Raw genomic sequence first — 23,092 nt, forward strand, 5'->3', positions numbered from 1 at the left:
AAGGTCCAGAGGTTTAAGACAGGACTGTGATTTTAACATAATGGGCCAGACCTGGGCACCGGGCGTGGAGATGCATTTTCACAGGGCGGATCATTAATTGAGCATTCTCAGAATCACTCAGCCTTTTCAATGATTCATCAGCTGTGCTGATGCTGTTGTGTAGTTCACATTATTGCTGTAATTACCTGATGCTTCTCAAGTGAAAAGCCAGCTCGAACCTGGGTGTTTCAAAAACAGCACTAGTTACTGTGTACCCAGGTAGATGGGGTCAGCGTACAATAACTCCCTGTTTTTCTGGCTTGTAATAATTAACCCCTTCTATCAGGGGACTCAGTCTAATTGTCTTTCCTGTAAACAGTTGGTAACTGTGAGTGCAGGATGGGGTGAGAAAGTGGAAATGCAAGAGGGAATTGCTTTTCTTGTTTCAAGGGCTGGTGTCTTCAGAGGCAGCAATGCGGCCTGGGATGGGAGCTGTAATAGGAGCAGAATCAGGGGCCAGCCATTCCATGGCCTGGGGACTTAAGCCTCCAAAGGGGGGCAGTCTCTGCAGGTAAAGCAAAGCGAGTACTTGGTAAACGATTTCGAGATCCTTGGGCTCAAAGTGGATTAGGTGAGATTAGAGACCCACTCTGAGCTGTCTCTGCATGCACCTTGTTTTTTTTCCCGTTTGTTTGTTTTTGAGACACAGCTTCACTCTGTTGTCCTGGCTAGAGTGCAACGGCATCATCAAAGCTCACTGCAACCTCTAACTTCTGGGCTCAGGTGATCCTCCTGCCTCAGCCTCCCGAGTAGCTGGGACTACAGGTGCCCACCACAACACTCGGATAGTTTTTTTTTCCTATTTTAAGTAGAGACTGGGTCTCGCTCTTGCTCAGGCTCGTCTTGAACTCCTGAGCTTGAACTCTTGATCCTCCTGCCTGGATCTCTCAGAGTGCTAGGATTACAGGTGTGAGCCACTGTGCCAAGGCTCTACCAGCACTTTAATCCACTCTGGGGCCGAGGCTCCCAGAACTATCTGGCCAGGTGCGCGCTCACTGGGATTCCAGCTTTTGGGCTTTCCACCTCCAGGACACCTAGTCCAATGGCTGGGGCACCTACTTTTACCCTATCTGCCAGGTCTGCAGAACAGCCTGGCATCTTCTCTCTTGAGAAATGAAGTATTTGTCCAATAGAAGTGAGAGTAAGTTCTGCAACCCTTGGATGACCAGGAAAGAGGGTGTGGTGTGCATGCGACCTATTTTCCTTCCTCCAGGGTGTGGTGTACCCTTTTCTGACCCCTGAGAATAGCAGTGGTTTTATTTAACAACTTCCCCCTTTTGCTACCTATTCTTGGTTCATGGCAACAAGCCTGCATGCTCCTATCCCTCAGCGCTGAGAGGAGGGTGGGAGGAAGGGAAGACTGGGATCCAGTGGAGGGCTGTGACGTGACTCTCACCAAGTGTGAGGCCTTGGCTAACAGACGTCGCTTTTGGTGGGTATTACTGATACCGCATCGTCCAGGCCCTTTTTCCTTGTTTATTCAGATGTTAGGCCATGCAGATTTGAGAAATATAATGAACTCTACTTAACCCAAGTCACAAATTACTCCTGTGTTTGTGTGTCCTTGTGTTTACTTTCTTGTTTTCAAAGCAAATGGTTTTGAGAGAACCCTAGTTGAGATAGACATCTCCAATGAGGGTGGACAAATCATCAGGTTGAGAGGAAGCATGGCAACACAGGGACAATTTACTTATTTGTTTCTAATTGCCATAGAGAAACCCTAATTAATAACTACTATATTTAGTGAGGGGAGGTGAATTGGGTTACCATCCACTCCACTTCTCAGGCAAGCTTGAACTTCTCCCTGACAACCTGCCATTGGTTTTGCCTTGGAAGACCCAGCTTTACCCACTGGTTTCCATATTGTCACACAAAACCCTGCACAGCCACCCCTCTGTGACCTCGGGCAAGTCCTTTCCTTTCTCCGGACTTCTTTTACCCCATCTATAAGCAGAGGGTACTAGACAAGCCCATCTCTTTGTCTTCAAAGCACATAGCCTTATCCTGGAGCCAAGGGCAAGGTGAGGGCAGGGTGGCAGGTGCAGGAGGAGCAGCCTTGGGTGGTCATCTGTGCAGGAAGCCAGTCTGGGCATCTCCCATGGGCCACGTACTTGAAGCTGAGTGCATTTCTCCACTTGAAAGGTAAAGCCTCTGTGCCCACCCAAGGCACTGATGGAGGGTTTTCAGGGAGGCCTGGTAGGCTTCTCTAGTGGGAATGAGGGCATTCCCAGAGTCACATTTTGGCAATGACATCTTGTTCTCATTAGGGTCTGTCCAGACCAGGTCACAGAAATAACTGAGAATTTCCCATACCTCCATTTACTGAAGGCTTGCCAGGGGAGAGGCTGCTGCTCTGACTAACACTATTTAGTCTTTGTAACAATCTTTTCAGGTGTATTATTGCCATTTAACAGGGAGAAGTATTAAAGTTCAGAGAAGTTAGGTAACTTGCCCAAGGTCACACAGTAAGTACGAGGCAGAGCTGGGATTCCACCCAAGGCGCTGGGCTCTGAAGCCCAATTTGTTTAACCACTTTGCCTGCATTCTTCCATGAACGTAATCGTCTAGCCGTGCCCCTGCTTAAAGAGCCATGTAAATAAATGCCCCCCTTCTCTGAGCCACGGCCTTCCTACCACCACGAGACCAGACACCAAAAGGACAAGATGACAGACAGGTTTCTAAGTTTCCTTTGTTCTCTTGTGAAGTGCAGTGCCAGGTACTATCTTGGGGTTACCCATACTGTTCACAGCCTCTGGCTTTCCTCAGGGTAGAACTGTGGACCAGGGGTGACATCCAATCCCAGTCTTCTCACTTCATTTGGGACACTGAGGACAAGTGTCTTTTTACCTTATTTTTTTTTATCAAAATATTGAAAAGCAAGCAAGTATGGTCTTTAGACTTTTCAAAGAATTTACAAACACCACCGCAAACACCCTCTGCCATCCAGCTTTTAGAAAGGGCACTCCCATTCTGACCGTCATTGCCTAGAGTAATAGATGACCACCACAGCCGGGGCACATTCCATTCAAACAGAGTGATGTCAGAGGGTCTGACATTGGGGTCTTCCAGCAAATATCCCGACTCCTTACACTGAGGCAGTGTGTTCTGGTGACTGAGTGTGCTCCTGCCCTGTAGTGGGCCTTTCTGGCCTGAGTCTGAGTTTGCCGGGCAGGGACTATGCCCTCCATGTCACAGATGCAGAGGTGGAGGCCCAGGGAGGGGAAGACAGAAAGTCCAGCTAGTTGCAGCAAGACCCAGGGTGGCTCTGACTCCAGAGGGCCTTCCACCCAGCCAGCTCTTGTGCTCGGACAGCTCAGGAGCCAGGGAAAGCACCTTTATTTTTGGATTTTCTTCTTTCCCCTCGTAACCTTCTGACCAACGTTCAGAAGATTTATCTCTTCCTAGCGTGGGACTTTCACCCAGCCAGTTTCCATGTGAGACAGCTGCCTTCAAGAAGAATAGAACAGTTCCAGTTGGGCTGATGGGGGAATAAAATAAGTCCCCAGTCCCGATCTCTCTGAAAAGTTGTTATTAAATTCTGTGCCTGGCCCTGACTTGGATTTAAAGATTTGTAAGAAGACAAATTCCAAACAGATGCCCATTAGGGCCTGACAGCCGCAGCTTAAAGATAACATTTACATTCTGCCGGGTTTGTATCTCTCTGTTCCCTGCTCAGCCCCTCTCCTTCCTCCAGTGGGATCAGTGCCTCGGTCGAGGTCACGTGGAGGTGGCCACATTCTTTTAAACTGTTTGCTCAGTGCTCAGTTTGCTCTGCTAACACGGCAGGCACTTCTCCAACAGCCCTGTTTGCCCAGTATTAGGGCTGTTTGCCAAAACACCTAGCCCGATCCGAGGGGGCTCAGCTTTCTAAACAGTTGGTCCCCGAATCTGTCAATCAATAACACCAATTGGGTTCCTGATACAAGCAGCAAGTGTGGCTAAGTCCAATATTTGCCCAAGTATCGCCCCCTCCCGCTGCACCTGACTGTCCCTCAGCTTGACAAGGCAGACGCTAGCCAAGCGCACAGGCTGCTGGGAAGACACGATGTCGGCAAATGGGGGGCTGATTCCAGGAAAGAAGGGCACATGAGCAAACATGATGGCCCCTTTACGAGAGGTAATTTACTGAAATGCACAGCAATTACCTGTTCATCCAGCCCTGGTGTGATTAAAAATGGCAGGCATGGGGCTCTGTCTTCCCCAGGGCTGGCAAAGGAACCGGGGTTTCAACTTGGGAAGCTTGATGTTGGATGGAGGGATTGGCTGGCACTCACAGGCGATGAGAGGGACAGGAGGATATTATCAAGCCCACAAAATCGACTCCTGAAAAGGACAAAACAGAGCAAGAGAAAAGATATCTTAAAAAGAGGCTGACATTCAATGGGTACAGGCTTTTCTTTTCAGATGATGACAGTGTTTTTGGACTTGATAAAGGTATTAATCGCCATGACATTGTGAATGGACTAAATGCCATGGACCTGTTCACTTTAAAATGGTTAATTTTTAAGTTGTGTGAATTTCACCTGAAAAAAAAAAATAATAAAAGGGTAAATTCCAATGAAACCGGGACGTTTACATTTCAGAGGCTCTAATGCCTAACTCAGGGTTTGGCTTAGAGTAAATGCTTAATAAATGTTTATTGAAAGAACAACCTAACATTTGCACAGTCAACAAAGCTCTTTGTTATACATTAGCTCATTTCATCCTTAAAGAACCCTCTGAGGTGGGCAGGGGTAAGCATTCTCCATTCTCAGGTTGTGAAGGGGAAACTAAGGCTTAGGGAGCAGCGTGGTTTGCATAAACTCACAAGCTAGAAGTGGTGAGCTGGGATCCGAACACAAAAGACGGGCTCCAAAGCCTGTGTGTGTAAAACTATATTATTTTGCCAACCCCAAGGCTTCCAGGATGAGAAAGAAATATAAAGATGTTACACATGTTTCCTTTCCCCTTCTTTTTTCAAGTTATGTAGTACTAAAAATGTTTTAAAACTGGGCTGTGAGTGAAGCCACCCTTCTCCCCACTATTGCTAGCAGAGTGCTTGATAAATATTTGCCGACTCATTCAGTGGCGGCTGCAGGGACTTACCTCTGGTTGCTGCGGTGACGACCAGAGCAAAGCCCAGGCTGCTGTGTGTAGGAGCAGTGAGGTCAAAAGACTGGCTGCTCAGTGTCTGTGAGAAAGAGCTGGGGTGTGGAGGAGGGGACTCTGGAAGGCTTTGCTGGCTACACCGTGTCCTCTGCAAATCCATGGCACCATGGCACGGGAGCCTGGTGGTGGGTGTGCCATCTCTCCAGCATCACCTGTCAGTCTAGATGTGGTGGTCATTGCTGAGAGGCCGGATCAGACCCTGGAGGTGGCACGGATGTGACCTAGATGTTGGAATCACACAGCTCTGCATTTTATTTCCATCTCTGCTCCTTCCTCCTGTAAAATCTTGGAATGGTGCTTTAGTGTATCTGGGTAATTGTTTCTCCATTAGAAAAATGGCATAGGAAGGCCTACCTGTTCAGGTTTGTGTGGATGAGGAGAACTGAAGACTTTGGAAGCAGCCAGCGCAGTGCTCGGGACTAGGCAGAGGCTACAGAAGACACCGCTCTCCCGCACTCCACCTTGGAGAGACAGAATGATAAGCTTCTTTTGGAAGAAAAAAAACAGCTCAGAAGGTGGGGCTGGCTCAGGGTGAATGCCTTCAGTGGGCTCAGTCAGATCTCTGGCCAAGAACCCTTTCCGTGGTGGGAGCTGGGGTGAGGGGTGGTTGTTGGGGAGTGTGTAAAGGAAGGCAGGAACTCCAGCTACATGGGGTGTAAGGGGTGAGGAGGGAACTGCGGTGAAACAGGGAGCTGAGAGAACCGCAAAGCCCTCGCAGTTTTGCCAGGGCTGTGGCTGGTGGACACCAGGGTCTGGGGCTGGGGACAAGAGTCCTCACCCTTTAGAGTTGTGGAGCACCCTACGGTGTGCACACTCCTTTTACTTCTTCCATCCATTCATCTGTCTCTCCAAGAACCCCACAGCCCCGGGCCCACAACGGAGCACGTAATATGTAGGGCCCGGGACAAGAATGGACATCTACAACACGTGTTCAAAAATGATCAAGAATTCCAAAAGGGTGATGGCAGAGCATGAAACCGGGCACGTGTTCCTCTGAGGACAAGGCTTGCGAGGCTGCCCGGGTCGCCTAGAAGTGGCCTCATGACAGGCATCACCCAGCCTCCCCGTGGGTGTCCTGTGGAGCTGAGGCAGGGAAGTAGGAAGAGTAGGAGGCCCCACTGCGTCCCTGCAGAGCTCCAGGAGGCTCCTCCCTCGCCCTGTGGGGCAGATGGATCTGGCCTCAGACACACCTGGGTCTCCACCCTGGTTCTGCCACTGAGAAGCTATATGACTTGGTTTGGGGCAGCACTTACCTCCTCAAAGCCTCTGATTCCTCAGTGGTAAAATGGAGCTGATTCTTACCACCCCACCCCACCCCCTTATGGTTGTGGTTGTTGAGGGGTTAAATGAGAGGATGCCGAGAAGCCTGGTGCAGAGCCAGGTGCAAAGTTGGTACCAGCTTACCTGGCTGCCCCTTGTGCCTGTGGTCCCCATCATGGTGCTTATCACAAAATAACTGGACTAAGTCCCCCGGTGCTCCAGAAGGGATTTTACTTGGCTCATAAGAATCTTTAAACAGGAAAAAAAGTGCATAGATTGAAAACTCAAATGCCTTCAGAGGCAAAGCAAGAGAGTGGATGGGAAAGAAATAGTCCCCTGGGCAGCGCGTAGGGAGTGGTGGCAAGCGTGGTAAACTGGAAATTTTGTGCCTCACCTAAAGCCATTGTAATTCAAAAGAAAAGAAAAACCCAAAAGATTCTGTAAGTTAATTAGGCAGTGAAAGGTCATTTTGAAACCTTTGAAAGACTGAGTTGAAAACAGCAAAAGGGAAGGTATACTTTAGGTTGACACTAAGGGGAGAAATTAAAAAGCCGGAAGATCCTGCAGGGTGAGCTGTAAAAATGGCTCTATGCAAATTAGCACGTGCAGCGAGCCAGTCACCTGCTTCTTGTTGTCTGTGAAGGACGACACTTAGTGTTTCCTGGTAGCCAGCTCTGAAAGACGCCTGTGGGGCCTTCATTTAGGTTATCTTGACCTGTGTACTAAGGGTGGGAAAATGGCAGTGGCACTCCCCGTACAGGCAATAATCAGGTGCACAGGAGTTTTAAGAAAACAATATGATGGAGACCTGTCTTTTGTCATTGGCACTGTACACTGGCAATTGTAAACAATGGCAGTGGTACAAATACTCCTCTGTAGAAAATCTTCCCTTGGCCCAAAGTGTAAACAATTGGTGGAGTACTGTGGAGTTTAATGATGATGACAATGATAATAATAAGTATACAAGCTTTGTATTAGGACAGTTTTATTACTTATCCTTTAGTAAACATCTCATCATACATGGAAGTTATGGACTTGGCTCTTAAATGCAGACCCACCTGTATACATTCATTTCAAGAGCAACTTTCTCAGGGAACAGAATTGTACCCTTTATGTGGGGCATAAGATCTAAAATCACATTCTTTTGGGGTACAGTTTGTGTCTGGTATCAGACTTCACAAAGTCTTAAGTTTACAAAGTAGATTCAGGGCTGGGTGCGGTGGCCCATGTTTATAATTTTAGCACTCTGGGAGGCTTGAGCTTAGGAGTTCAAGACCAGCTTGAGCAAGAGTGAGACTCCCATCTCTACTAAAAATAGAAAAATTAGCCATGTGTTGGGCAAGCACCTATAGTTTCAGCTACTGGGGAGGTTAAGGCAGAAGGGTCATTTGAGCCCAGGAGTTTAAAGTTGCTGTTAGCTAGACTGACACCAGGCCACTCTACCAAGGGCAACAAAGTGAGACTCTGTCTCAAAAAAAAAAAAAAAAGAAAGAAAAAAAGAAAAAGAAAGAAAAAAAGAAAAAGAAAGTAGATTAAAAGTGAACAATAGCACAATGATTGTAAAGGAGAAAAAACAATAACTTGAGTTACCTTACTCAGTCTAGGTGACCACTGGAGTTTATTTTTATTTACAATTTAAAAGAATGATACAGAGTGTAAACTGTGAGGTATAACATTTTTGTTTAGTAAATATATAATTTAGTTCATGCTTGAAGTGTTTTATTCAATTCCAATAACATTTTTAAAATTGAATTTTACTTTTTAACTATTTTAAAATGACAACAAAATCCAGACAATGGATTTGTTAATAAATTGTACGCCTTTTGCTGACATGTTGGGTTTGTTAAAATCCTCTTATTGACTACTGGATAATTATTTACATAAATTATCATTCTATCAGACTGTAACCAGAGGATCAAAGTTCAAACTGATAGGCATATGTAAAAGCAGTTGAGTAAATAATTGTGCTTTGTTGTTCTGTAGGAACTTGGAGTAAGTTGGAGTGTCTTGCAGTATTGAGATACCAACAATCTGTTCATAATTCTTCTGAATTTCTAAAGAAAGATGAAAGGAGTAAAAGAGGAGGCAACTGAAACAGCACTCAAATGTGTATAACAATATGGAATGCCTTCAAAAATCATGTGCCAATAATGAAAATTCTGAAGAAATACCACAGGCACAGGCAATGCACCTGTGTTATCATTATTCATTTCGTAATTTTTATAGAAAGTAATTTTGTTTTATGGAAGAGGGTTGAGTTAAGAAAACAATCTGTCGTGAGTGTTAAGCATGGGAGTTATGCTGCTGATCCTGCCTCTCTGCTTGGGATACGTGGGCCAGGTGCCCAGGTGGTGGGTCTTGGGCTGGGAGCAGGTGTGGAAAGGTCATTTCCCCTGGGATCCTCTCTGAACTGGGACCTGCTCCCTGGACAAGGGGCTTCTAGTCAAGCTCTCTTGTTGCAAGGAGCAGACACCCATTTCAGCTGGCTTGAGTCAATGGTGTTCAGAATCCTTTTCCATTGCTGTGTCCCCTCCTTTCCTGGAACATGACATGGAGGCTGGCAGGGGAGACCCAGGGAATGTCACCAGTCTCTGGGGTTGCCCCAGCGTGGAGCAGCCTCTCTTTCCACTTTTAGGCGGGCAGGTTGGGTCACCTAGCACAGGTGAACAGCACAGAGTGTCTTCTGAGGCCCTGTGGGAAATAATTAATTCAATGAACAATTTATGTATGTTTATTCTTCAGGGCCAGGCCTTGTGCTGGGTACCACGAGGTAAAAGTCAGACAAGATTCCATGTCTGTCCTCCTGGGGGAGCTATGACACACGTGAGTGTGACGGGAATTGGAGGAAGGGAGGGGAACTCTAAGAGGGAGGCAGGTGAGTTGTTGGGGTGTCCAAAGGAAGTGAAAGAAATTTGCCCTGGGGGTCTCCAGGAAGGGTTGGGAGAACCTGAGATGTGTGAGGGGAGAACATCTTTTGGAGGCTGACTGCTGTGCTCATACCAGCTTTGTGACATTGAGCGCCTGCCTTCTGGGACTCAGCTCCCTCCTCTGAGAAACTGGAATAAGGAACCCACAGTCTGGCCTTACCTCCTGGCTGTATGCGGAGACAGTAAGGCGTTGGCAACTTGAGCTCTTATCCAGAGCTAAGTGCTTAATAAAGTGCTGATGTCATGTTCCCAGGGTCTCCCACGAGTGTCGCCTTTTTCCATCATTCCAGACCTGCACTCAAAGTAGAATCAAGGGATTAACCTCAATCCTTCACTCAGGGAAGGCCTTTCTGCAGGGGCTGAGGTAATTCCAAGCATGTGGTTCTCTGCTGAGTGAACCCAATCCAAACTCAGAAGCCTGAAGGAACAAATACCATGGCCCTTGCACAACCTTTCTCAAATACAAACGGTCTCGGTGGAGCTTTAGAGAGCAGCTGGATAGCACTCATAAAATATAAATCATCATTTTTGTTGCTAATAATAATAATGACAATCATTCCTGGGCTCCTGCCTTGAAGTCACAGTCTATTCTGTGGGTAACTTTCATCACTCACCCAAGGACTGGCGCAGCACCAAGGCTAATAATGTCGGCCCTCCCTACACCCCAGAGCCTTGTGAGGTCCAAGTGCGTGACTTCCTGGCTCATCTCTAAAGAGGCGCCTGTGCTACAGGGGACCTGCTCCCTCACTGCCGTTCACTGTTACTGTGTGTATTTTAGGTAGGTTAGATAACTTGCCTCATTTAATCCTACAGGAACCCCACGAGGGAGGTCATCTTTTCTCTACTAACTGTGCCTCAGAGAAGGTAAGAGGCTTAGCCAAGGCCACGCAGCTTGCAAGCCAGAGCTGGGATTTGAACTCAGGCCTGAGTCCAGAGCCTGAGCTCCTGAGTACAGCCTCTTTGCTGTTTGACAGAAGCAGTTCCATCTCTGGGAGCTACCTAGGCCAAGATGGGCACCCTGAAACAGTGCCTTTTTCTGTGAAAAAGGAAGAACTTGACCCAACTCAATGAAATGCCTTACACTCAGTACCCCCAAGTAAAGACCTAGCCTTGTTCTGTGCTGAACTTGCCTGGAGCACTCTCCAGGTAGTGGGGGCACAATCTGCAGAGGCTAGTACAGCACTGAGAGGCATTTGTGAGTATTTTCTGTGATACCCTTTTCCACACCAATAATTGATAGACTAACCTCAAATTCTTCTTATTTGTTCATTATTGTAAATCCCCCAAGGGCTCACTATGCAACTTTATTAGCCTGGATTGAGTAATATATTTTAAAGTAATAAAACTACATTATTTTAAAATTATTTTTTAATGTGGACTTTCCAGTCATTGACTGCCCTCTTTGATAGGTCTGAATTAGTGAGTTTTAATTGTGTGGAAAAAAGCAATAAAATGATCATTACTAAAATGATGGGATGCCTCCTTCATGGAAGGCACTGCTCTGGGCGCAGCATTTGCCTCTTCCCACTCAGCCTCACAAAACCCCACAGTGTGGGTGCCACGTGTCCCCCTTGTACAGACGGAGAACTCGGGCTCTGAGGAATTAAACTCCTTGTCCAGGCTCTCTTGCTGATGAGTGGTGCAGCCTGGACTGAAGCCCAGGCTCATCACCTCTGCTGGGGCTCAGAAAATGATACCCCCAAATCCGGCGCTTTGCCATGCTGAACTGAAGAAGCAGCCTCAAGGTCTCTCTGACCTCCCCACCTCCCATCCCGCTGTCCTCCCAAAGCACAGGATGAGGCTGTTCTCTCAAGTTCCCTTATCTACCTAGAAACCAGATCTGCCAAAGACGAACAAAATTGCCTTTGATACCCTCCCTGAAATTTCATTAACCAGAGAAGATTAAAACTCATATAACAGAGGAAGAGACTGAAAATTAAATACCACACCTACGACTCACACGAACTTTGTCCCAAACGATCGCCTGTTCTCAGATCCCATTTAATTCTCAAAGAGAATTATTTGCCAACCATTGTCTGAGCTCTGGGCCCATTCATTCCTCCTAAAAATCATTTACTACCCTAAGAATGGCCACCTTTCCCCCATTTCCCCTTCCCTGATGAGGAAGGGAATATAAACACTGGCCCTCACTGGGGTATTGGGTCATTGTCCTCCTGCTCTCCCTGTGCTTTTGAATGTGAAATACTTTTGCATGCCTTTTTTTCCTATTCATCTGCCTATTGTGAGGGAGTCCGCCACCATGCCTGGCTAACTATCACACCACTTCTCATTTGTCTTTGTGTGCCAAGCTGGCACTTAGGGGCACAGAAGGCAGAGGGGAAGCCCTTCCCTTGGCCCCTGCACATGGCAAGACCCACTCTTTCTATAACATCCCCTGGACACAGTCAAGATTTGAACACAATATGGTGCTAAGGGAGGCCCAGTGTGCAGACCCAAAAGACCCGGGTTATTAAAAATGGAAAGGTAGCCTGGGCACGGTGGCTCACGCCTATAATTCTAGCACTCTGGAAGGCCGAGGCAGGTGGATCGCTTGACCTCAGGAGTTCGAGACAAACCTGAGCAAGAATGAGACGCCCCTGTCTCTACTAAAAAAACAGAAAAATGAGCCAGACGTGGTGGTGGGCACATGTAGTCCCAGCTGCTCGGGAGGCTGAGGCAAGAGGATCACTGGAGCCCAAGAGTTTGAGGTTGCTGTGACCTATGATGCCATGGCACTCTACCAAAGTGAGACTCTGTCTAAATAAATAAATAAGTAAATAAAATAAAATAAAAATGAGGTCAGAAAAGAAGAGAGAGAAATGAAGACAAACCATGGCATACTTGGGACTTCCCATTATTTATACTCTCAGAACTGACCACTGCTATAGGCCAGGCAGCCATGCCCCTAAAGGCCGGGAGGGCACACAAAGGCAGATGAGAAGTGGGGTGATAATGTTAATTTCACACGTCGGTTTGCACAGGCGATGGCAACTGGGTGTTTTGTCAAACACCAGTCTGGATATCATGGTGAAGGTATTTTTTTAGATGAGGTTAACACCCAGATCAGTAAAGCAGATTACCCTCCATAATGTGGGTGGGCCTTATCCAACCCGTTGAAGGCCTTAAGAGCAAAGATTGAGGTTTCTCCCTAAAAGAGGAAATTCTCTGCAAGATTACAACCTTGCCTGAGTTTCCAGTCTGCCACCCTGTGGAATTTGAACTCAAAACTACAACCTCACCTGAACTTTTCACCTGCCTGCCTACCCTATAGACGTCACACGTGCCAGCTTCACGATTGAAATAAATTTTCTCTGACTCTGTCTTTGTCTCTTTCTTTGTGCATACACCCCCCCTCCCCCCACCCAAGCATGTGCACGAGGTCTGACAATTATGTTTACAAACTCATCTAAGAAAAGATGCTTTGCGAGGTGGGCTAGGCACTGGCATTGGTGCATAGCTTCCCCAGGGGAGTACTTCAAAGGTCACTATGGTGACATGCAGCAATGAGGTGTATAGCACTTTTTCTAGGATGAATTTGCAAACTTAAATCGCCTGACCTCGTACATACATATAAGTGTGTGTGTTTATATACTACGTGCCTGTTGATCTACCATATATATCCAATTGCCTATTGGCTCCATTCTCCAGAGAACCCTGATGAATATAGCTGGGGATATACTACTCTCCTCCTTCACAAAGCTCACATCTTACCCTGGGATAATCCGTACGGAGGTTGACAGTTGTAGGAAAGAGTGTAAGGTGATATGGTAGCCAATGTTCTTGTGAATAGTGATGACTATAGGCTACAAGTTAGGGACTCCCAGAGAGAACGTCAGGAGTGAAGGAAACAGGGACAAAAGGAGGTTCAACCACCTATGCCCACTTAACCTGGAGATTCTCTTTCCCCCCAAGTTGCAAAATATCTGTTGTTTGGTTTATTATTCCAAAAAGTGTTAGCTCTAGAAGGTACCTTAAAACCATATGATGCGACTCTTTCATTTTATGGATGGGAGAACTAAGTCTTTATGGGTGGGGAAATCAAGTCTCCAAGAGCTTACTATCTAAAGTGACAAAGGTACTCAGTCAGGGTGACCAGGAGTGTTTGTCTGTAGACTAATAGTGGCTATTCATACACATTTTATTCCAGTGCTCTTTCCCATGGCTGTGATAAAACGAATCACAGGATTGTTACCTAAGAACAAAAGGAGCTAGACCAAATGACTGTCAGGGACTGATCTGCCATTCCTGAGCCGTGCAGGCTGTAGGCCCACCTACCACTGTCTGCTGCAGTCACCCTGGCCCAGCCTCCACCCCAGGCAGAATGGCCTTGCAGCCTGGCATGATCCACAGCTGCAGAGCCCTCTCCAGGTATGGTCTCAGAGAGAACGCTCTCTGAAATGGTAGAAGGGTTTGGAGTCACAAAAAGGCTGCTAGTTGTGTAGCCCAGGATGTGGCCAGGGAGTCAGTTTTTCCTCTGGAGTCCTCGGGAAGCATGGAGGTCACCTTGCTCTGCTTTTTTTGTTCAAATGTTACCTCTTTCAAGGAACCAATGTCCTGTGGGAAACCCTGGCTCCTGTCCTCTCATCTTCTCACTGTTACTGGAGAGTGGAGACAGGAGGGTGGAGATTATACTCATTTACAGAAAGAGAAGCTGAGGTGCCGAGGCGGTGCGACTTGCTTCTGTCCTGGGGCCACACAAGCTGTGGCAAGCGGGGGAAGCAGTGCCAGCAGGAGATACCCACAGACATTGGCCCCGGGAAGCCCTGGTCTGGCTTTGTGAGAGGACAGGGCACACCTAGCCCAGCCTTGCAAATTAGAACCAGCAGCTCAGCTGCTCCAAAGACACCCAGGACCAGGGACAGGTGCATATGTGGACGAGCCTGGGAATCATGATTTTTTTCTCTCTTCTTACAGTTCTTTGAGATTCCAAGCAACCAACAGTGTGGATGCTCTGTGACCCTCCGTCTCCCAATCCCAGGGAACTGTAGGAGGTTTACACCTTAAATCTATTCTTGCGGACTCTGGCATCAAAGGCTTCCTTCCCTGGGAGGTGAGGATTGCAGCCATCAGCCAGAGGGGGCGGCTGCTAAAGTAGAAAGGGCATGTGGTCTGGATACCTATACCAATTCTTCTTATTTATTTTTTTTTACTAGCTGTGTGGCATTAGGTAAGTCACTTAACCCCTCTGAGTCTCAGGAGTTTCTGTAAAACAGAAATAGTAAAAATAATTACCCTTTAGGGCCGTGGCTTCCAACCTTTTTTATCTCACAGCACACTTGAATCTATAGTTAAACTTCCACAACACACTTAAATTATGTTGATCAAACAAAACAGAGTAAAAAAAGGAATCTGATTACTGTGATTTGAATTTCTTTCAAAAATAATTTAATCAATATGTTTAAAAAAATTTTGAGGCACACCTAAGATCCTCTCATGGCACACCTGTGTGTCGTGGCACACTGGCTGAATATTGCTGCTGTAAGGGCGCTCGGTAGCTTTCTGTGACATAAAAAATGTGGCTGTGTTTTGTAGATTGTAAAGTACTATACCAACATTCATTGTCATTTTTTTTTCCCCAACATGTCTTAAAAAAGACAGTGGAGAGGAAGTTTCTAAAGTTGGGGAATTCTGCTTTCTAATTTTTTCTTGTTACAGTGTGGTCGTAGCCCAGAGAGTCTAAACAACTAGTCTCAAATCACAGAGGGCAAAAGGAAGCAGGATTTTGGTTAGAGAGTGAGGGTAGGGGACGAGGGGGATTGTCCTTTTAGCGACAGACTGACCATGATGATAGACTTGAGGAGCTCAGGAAGAGGGCCCTAGGGGACAGAGTGCAGCAGGCTGGGGGAGGCCAGGGAGGCAGTGGGTGGAGGAGTCAGTGCTGTCATGTGGGAAAATGCCAGCCCTGGTCACCAAAACCCCTGCTAGGACATCTGAGCACAAAGACACACGGATGATGCAACTCCCTCCTGCGATGTGACTGTGGCTTTGGAAACATGATGAAATAAACACATCATGGGTCTTGAGACCATCACAGACCAGCAGCTAAAGAGGTGGGTAGGTAGAAGAAAAGGCAGAGTTTTTTAAGCAAAACCCCAAGCCAAACCAAACCAAACCAAAAGACACACAAAAAAAACAAGCCAGCACTTTCATTCCCCGAGGTTGGGAAATGTGGGCTGTAAAAGTTTTGCCATCGTCAGAACTGTGCTCAAATCACTTTTGGGTAGAATTTAGAAATCGTGGGGCAGGTTGTGTGTACCTACGCAGCACCACCCCTACACACAACCCTGAAATGAGAGTTTTCCACGAAAAATGACCTGAGGATTCTGGTAACAAGAATTGTCATTCAAGATAGGGCTTGACTCACTTCTTCCACAAAGGTGGAAACCCAGCCGTGGGCAACAGAGATTAGCTCACACTGAGCTAGACCTTGAGAGCCCTGCCCCTCTTCCCTCTCTCCTACCAGAATATTTTTTCTTTGGGTCTGTCTCACTGTCTTATGTTTCACTACCACAAGCGATCTCCAGGAGTTCTCTGTACAAACACAGAAATTCCTGAGAGAGGCCTCAGTCTGGACTGTATGCACCCAGGCACCTGGGGTCAGGGACTCATGTGGTCAGGTATGGAAGGGCCTAAAGGGGTGAACAAAGGGACAGGGTGGGGACAGAGATTATAACCAGATTTAGAGCAGTAAAGAAAACAATTAGCCGACTGAGATGGGGGAAGGCGGAACCTCACTTCCTCTTCCCAAATTGTGTATCTTTTTCAGAGTAAATTCCAGGGCAGCTCCAAGCACTTTGTCTCAGAGAAACTGATCAATCATTGCCTTCCCCACCCTCACCCCCGAGCAGCCCAGTGTGTGCAGGCAGCATGCAGTCTCTCCAACCTCATCTGTTTCAAGAGGGCCTATTTGTAAGCTGGACAGAACTATGGCTTGTGTGCCTGGCCTGAATAATTAACTGGCCCAATCAGTTGAGAGTCTCTCTCTGTTTCTGGAACTTGAACTGAGACCCTAAGCTGGGGTCACTCAGAGGTCCAGGAGACTCAGGAGTGAGATGGCCATTGCAGGGTTGCGAGGGAGCAGTGTCTGCTGAGGTGTATTTCCCAGTTTTCTGCTTTCCCACTGGTGTGTTTATGGCCATTCTCTCGCCCTGGTTGTACCACTGAATATCAAATTTTAGTGGGAAGCAGATAATTGGAATTCTTAGGTTGTAGGTCTCTGGATCAAGAGGTGCCACATCTGTGTGTGAAACAGGGGTTACTGCACCTCCCTGCTCATGTGGGCACCCAACATGCACCCTGAGACTCTGTATTCGAGGGAGACGCTGCACCCAGGGGGCTCAGAGTTGTGTTCCTTTGGGAGGAATGAGTGTATCTCGTTGCGGGAGGAGAATGAGCTGAATGCTCGCTGACGTGAGAGGCAGATTGACCATCAGTGGTCACGGATGTGCTCTCCTGGTGCTACTGGCACTTGGTGGGTCTGCACGTCCCGCCCCTATTGCTTGGGCAGGGCCATGTGATAGATCTGGCCAATGAGTCATGAATGGAAGGTTTAACTGTCCGCAGCCTCTTGCCTTTGGTTACTGTTGCTGCCGCCATTCCAGATGGAGGTGGCAGCTCCCTTAACCTGGATCCTGGAGGGAGGGAACATGGACCAACACCCCTGGACAATCCATGATGGACAAAGAGCTTATCCAGTGAAATAAACCTCAGTTGTTATAGGCCCTTTTGCCTTGGGGATTGTTTGCTATTGTGACGTGCTCTTGTGTGTTCTGTCCATGTGCTGCCTACCCGGGGCTTAAGCTTCACTTTTTTTCCTAGGCCTTTTTGGAAAATAGATAGGGGGGTTGCTACTAGCGGGGGCACCTCAGGGCCTGGTGACATTCCCTGGGTCTCTCCCATCTCTTGTGGGAAAGGAATGTGAAACAGCAGAGGGCACCAGAGGCCTGTCTCTGCTCTCCCCACCCCAATGCCGCTGTGGGTGTTGGTGGTGCTAACGTTGCAGGTGTTCTAGGAGGGGTGGCATCTGGGCCTTCAGCAGGGAGACAGCTCTGGGCCTGCTCCCCTTGTGAGCAAGAGTTTGTAAAATGCAGACTCACCCTACAGTCAGCTTCAGAGAACACTGGAACCAGAGGCCCCAACATGGCTTCTAAAGAACAGGCTCCCTCTGGCCCTTTCTCTCCTTGCCTAGCCCTGCCTCTTCTCGTTGTCAGTCAGACCCCAGAGCAGTAGGGCTGAGAGGGGAAGCCAAAGGCCAGGACAGAGAATAAGGACACAGCCAACCCCACCTGGCACAGAGCAGTGGGATTTCAGTCTGTGTCCTGAGGTTTCTCATCTACACTTCAAATTCCACCATTACACTTTTGCCTGCTTAGTACCCTGCTTTCATCTCTCTTAAAATACACTCTCCATTTTGGAGGTGAAAGGGGAGGAGTGGCAGTGAGAGAGGGCAAGACTAACAGCAGGTGTTTTCAGGATTTGAGAGCTTCATCAGTACAAAGACTTTTTCCTAGGAGTCTGGCAGCCGTGTGAGCCACGCTAAGTCCCTTTCCCTCCTTGGGCCTCAGTTTCCTCCTCTGTGAAAATGAGCTTGGGACTACCAAGCTCTGAGCCACTTCCAGTTTTCATAAAACTAAGATCCAGGTTTTGCCCATCAGGACTATGAGGAGCCAGCCTGGCCCTGGGGAAGGCCTGGGGAGGAGCAGAAGGGGACTGCCACTGGGGGTTCCTGGCTGGGTGTGACACTTTGCCAGGAGTGGTTGGATTTCCTGCACCTGCTTGCTTTTCTTTGGTGTTGGCGTGTGTTTCAGTATTTACATTTCTCCGGATCGTATAAAGACCAAGGTCAGGTTAAGTCAATTACTCCTCACCCTAGTTGGCCTGGAGTCAAACAGAAGAGGTTGCTAATGGCACCTGCATGTCCCACCCTCCCTCCCTGCCCTCTCTAGGTGTTCTTGGCTCTGGCCCCTTCCCACGCAGGCAGGAGGTCTGTCTGACTCTGGAGCCCTATCCAGGCCTGTCTTCTAGAAAATCAAGCATGTGGACACTGCAGGCAGTCACCTTGGGTGCTTCTTTCTGCTGTGAATGCTTCTGCTGACCCTTCAGCACTCAGGCTCCCTGGTGAAATGGCAGCACCAGCAAGAGCCCCCGGAGCCCCAGGCAGTGCCTTCTGGATGGGGTTTGCCTGGATAAGCAGAACACCTATCTCCTTTGGTCCTTCAATCCCCGTTCTGCTTAGACCTGAAGGCTCTCTCTAGTGTCCCTGCCCCTCTGAGTAATAGAGCCCACCAGGGCTCTACAGAGCTAACTGAAGGACACCCTGGCTTGCTGGAGGTCTTAGGAGGTCAAGTCTCTCTCTGGCTGGTTACAGATCTCCAGGGCCTGGCAGGTGGGTTTGGGTCCTCCCCGCCCAACTTGCTGCTGCCGTTGTGGCCAGTCCCTGGGGGACACTTTTCAGTCCATTGAGTCCAGCACCATGGAACTCCCGTTCAGTCAGTCATGGAGGCCCACAGTGGGCAGGAGGTCCCAGGCCGAGACAGACAGAGACAAAGGAGCAGAGTGGGGTCCTTGTGGGACTGTGGGCTTAGTGGGGTGACAGACTTGTGCATGTGGCCTGCCAAACTCAGGTGGTGAGCACTGTGATGATGGTGGCACCTGCTCTCACAGGGGCATGAGGGAGGGGTGTGGGGCCAGCTTCTCAGAGGAGGTGATATTTGGGCCAAGCATTGGAGGGAAAGCAGTAAGTTTCCATAGATGGGGTGTGTGGGGGAAGAAGACTTTCTGGGAAGAGTATATCATTTTGTGGGAAAGACACACGGATGGCGTCTCTTCCAGGAATTGGAGTGTTTGGAGCCCCTGGCAAGAGGAGGTTGAGAGGAAGGCAGACTCTGGTCATAGAGGGCCTTGGGAGCCAGGTGAGAGCAGCCGGACTCCAGCCTATAGGCAGGAGGAGGGGAGGAGGTTGTTGCCCCAGTTCAGGAAAGAGGAGGGGGTCCATGAAGGCAGGCAAGGAAGTAGAGGGATAGTCTGAGGGATCCCTGGCCGCAGAAGCGATCCAACTCGGTGGCCTTGGAGAGGTGGCAGTGGGGAGAAGGGAGGACCAGTCTGACTTGTGGGCTCCCACTCAGAGGGCTGGTGGTTTGGGGCCACCTGCTGCTCTCCAGGGTGTGGAGGGAGAGGTGGGTAGGGCTCAGGTGTGAATTCAGCTGGTCCTGAGGTTTTGTTCCTCCCCAGGGGAGGATGCCAACAAGTGTTTGGTGTGGAGTTTGGCAGAAGAACTCTCCTGGAGGGTTGACTGGGGTGTCATAAACATTTAGGCAGCATTTGAATCTCTGGTGTGCAGATGACAGGATTAAAGGCCAGTGAATGGGGTGAGACAGCACCAGGGCTTAGCAGGAACTAAGGAGACCTGGGTGTTGGGAAAAGAGTGGGCACTGTATCAGGAGGGGCTGTGGTGGCAGCTGAGAGGGCCTGTGTAGAAGGGGCGAGGGGAGGGAGCTCTGGAAGACAGTGTGGCCTCCACCAGTCCATTTGCTCCCCACCAGCGCTGGGTAGTCAGGGCTCAGGATAACTGCGGTGAATATCTGTTGAATGAATGGCCGTGGGGTCAAAGAAGAGACTTTTTCATGGTGGAACTAGAGACTTGAGCATCTCACCTCTTCCACCTCCCCATGCCCTGAGGCTAGTCGGAATCAGAAAGGTAATGAATGGGAGTTTCCAGTTCTTGTTCGATCTGGAAATGATGAGGAAAATGTAGAGACCTGTTTGGAAAGGCAGGAATGCTCCCCGACTAGGGGTGAGAACTCCTTTTCTCTGGGGGCTTTCCTGGAGTCCATCCCCCTGGGTTCCCTCCTCAGGGGAGCTGCACATTCGGGGACACTCTGCCTTGCTATGTTCTGGAGGTGAAGCTCCTCTTTTCACAAGATCAAGTGGAAGGAGATCTGAGCTCACGTTGGCAGCCACCGTAGGGAAGGAGGCCTGTTCTAAGCTCTGCCATCATTTTTCTGAGACAGTCATCTCCCTGGGCCTTGGTTTCCCCATCTGTAAAGCAGGGGTTCCCATACTACCTTTACAAGGGTAACCTCAGGATGAGATGGGATAATGGGTGCAGCAAAGGAGCTGTGAAAACGACATGTGCTTTGCTTCGCCAGTTTTCTTCATTCAGATTCACTCACTCACTTGGGCTTGCATTCATTCAACCGAGATGACAAAGCATCCACTAAATGGTATGCAAAATGCTCCGTGTTCAGGGCAGAACACTGGACAGACTTTGTAACAAGAGCCTGTTACGAAGGCTCTGTCTGGGGGGTGCGCTCCAGTCAGTAGACTTTGCTGCTGGGGAGTCTGTGACACGGGGAGCCTCCCCCTTCTTCCATCCTGGTGGGGGAGAGTTTATAATGAGTAGGGTCAAGGGTTGTTGCCTACTTTGTTGTCTTGATTCCAGAGGCTGCCTCACCTGTGATTTGGCAAAATGGGACATCTGCCATTGCAAAGGTCACTGTCCTGTGATGTGTGTGAGAGAGGATCACAGGGCACCTTCAGCAGATTATCATCAGGAACAGTTCAGTGGGTGCAGCTGTCTCAGAGTAGGAAGGATTTGGGTTCAATTCCAGTGGATGAACTTGGACAAGGTGCTTCGCTTTAGTGAGACTCGACGTCCCCATTTGTAATATGGAACTGTTATGTTCTGAGAGTCACGAGAGAACTTCCCCTCCTGCTCTTCCCCTGACATCAATGAGACATCCTTGACCTCACTGGGCTGTTTTTTGACTCAGTTGTATCAAATCTAGCAGGGATGGGATGCTGTCCTGCTCAGGCAGCCCTCAGTTATTAGGAGCCAGGCTTCTGGTGATGTAAAGAATGTCTGTTGTAGCCACTGCTTCTGAATTGTTCATAGAGTAAGGCAGCTCTGAGGAGTGTGGGGAAGAAGCTAGGGGTCTGCTGATACCCACCTCTAGGCTGGCATCTCTGGCTGCTCATCTTCCCTCCCTGAGGGCCCTGGGAATTTAGTCTGTTGCAATTGCCTTGTTAACTCCTCCACCCATTATGGGGCCGTTAGGGGCTTCCTCTGCGCCAGAGCCTAGATGAGGAATGGAAAGCCACCTCCCGGCACGCCACCACCCACCTTGCTGTTTCTGAAGACGATTGCTCCAGCCCTTCGCTAACCAGAGAAGGTGACCACACCTGGCAACAGCAGTAAGCTCAGAAAGAGACCAAACTTCCAGAAGTTCACGAATCCCTAACCCCTCAGGCCCTGACACGTGAGGCCTGACTGGACCCACTCTTTCCGGTCTGGCTGGGTGAAGAGGACAGGAGCTAGTGGTTCTGACCTGCTCTGTCATGGCACTAGCACTTTCAGAGGACTTCTGGACTAATTACCCCCTTGCTCAATCCCTCTGCCTGCCCCAGCACCGGCCTCCTCTGTGCCAGCATTGTCTGAATCTCTTCTTTGTCTCTGAATGTTTCCTTCCTCTCTGTGTCCTCAGGGCTGTCACAAGCCCATCTCAGAGAAAGGGCATGAGGAAACTCAGCCTCAGGTATGAGGAGTGGTCTCCTGGGTCATTGGCTCACAGCTCTCCAAGCTCAGGGTTCCCCAGTGGGCATCTGAGGGGTCAACACAGTAATCCAGGTGGTGGTCACCTTGCTGGGCTCCATCCTCCTCTCTCCTTCTAAAGGACCCCTCTGGTGGTTTCTGTGCCAGTATACTCAGAGGGATAGTCACTGAAGTGTGTCTCTACCGTAGCCCTAATTGAATCTAAGTAAGAATCTGCCAATTTCTTGTCATAACTTGATTCTATTACACCTCATGGAGGTTGTAATCCAAAAGATTCTGTGTCCCAGGATCATGATGGATCTGAGTAGGAGGAAGCCTTAAAGAGTACATGGTCTGTTTGGGAAAAAAAAAAAAAAAGGCAGGGAAAAAGTCTTGTCCAGATGATGCCCCCTCAAACGTGAATAGCTGGGTCAGTGACTACACCAGCCCTCTGCCATGGTGAAGCTGGAGGGCTGAGGTGGCATGATTCAAGGGCATTGCCCCACACAATTGCCATCCTTCAGCAGGCATCCACACAGGTATTCATATTTGGGGGGCCTGGAAGAAAATTAAGGGGGTACAGGGCATTGCTGAGGCTGCATGTGAATTGTCAGTGCTTGAGGCTCCTACAAGGGAAGGAGATTTGGCCTGCGAAGGGTCCTGTCCGTTGCTCAGTGTCTTGTCTCAGTGGGCTGGCCATTATCCACGATCTCCAGATGCTCAAACTTGTGACATGATAACCAGGAAAGCTAACTGCTGGGGCTGAGGGTGGCAGTGAGGAGGAGGAGGAGGTCATGGGGCATAAGAAAGTGAATATTTTAAGCCAGAAAATACAAATTTGAGGTAACTTTGAATTTTCAGGTATATTTTCTGTGGCTGTAACAGAATATCACAGACTGGGCAATTTATGAAGAAAAGAAATTTTCACAGTTCTTAAAGCTGGGACATCCAAGGTCAAAGGCAGCATCTGGTGAGGGTCTTTTTTGCTGTATCATCTCCTGGTGGAAGGCAGAAGGGCAATGGAGCAAGAGAGAGTTGAACTTGCTTTTATAACAATCCACTCTTGCAGTAACAAACCCACTCCCATGATAATGAGATTAATCCATTCATGATCTAATCACCTCTTAACAGTCCCACCTCTTAATACTATCACAATGGCAGTTTAATTTCAACATGAGTTTTGGAGAGA

At 48.6% G+C, this 23,092-nt stretch overlaps 2 long non-coding RNA genes across 3 annotated transcripts; one reads left to right on the top strand and one right to left on the bottom strand.

Moving 5' to 3' along the window:
* Positions 1-4,162: 4,162 nt before the first annotated feature.
* Positions 4,163-6,686, bottom strand: LOC128588060 (uncharacterized). The gene is made up of 4 exons (XR_008380699.1): positions 6,592-6,686; positions 5,542-5,648; positions 5,125-5,408; positions 4,163-4,362 (listed from the first exon to the last, which is right to left on the bottom strand). It is a non-coding gene; the product is annotated as an uncharacterized LOC128588060 (long non-coding RNA).
* Positions 6,687-8,474: 1,788 nt separating this feature from the next.
* On the top strand, positions 8,475-13,718 carry LOC128588061 (uncharacterized). 2 transcript variants are annotated; one of them, XR_008380701.1, is made up of 3 exons: positions 8,475-9,322; positions 10,188-10,238; positions 13,522-13,718. It is a non-coding gene; the product is annotated as an uncharacterized LOC128588061 (long non-coding RNA). The 2 variants fall into 2 exon arrangements; XR_008380700.1 differs by lacking the exon at positions 13,522-13,718 and adding an exon at positions 10,349-10,678.
* Positions 13,719-23,092: the final 9,374 nt, after the last annotated feature.

The sequence above is a fragment of the Nycticebus coucang genome, chromosome 6, assembly GCF_027406575.1.
Source record: "Nycticebus coucang isolate mNycCou1 chromosome 6, mNycCou1.pri, whole genome shotgun sequence".
Lineage (NCBI taxonomy): Eukaryota > Metazoa > Chordata > Mammalia > Primates > Lorisidae > Nycticebus > Nycticebus coucang.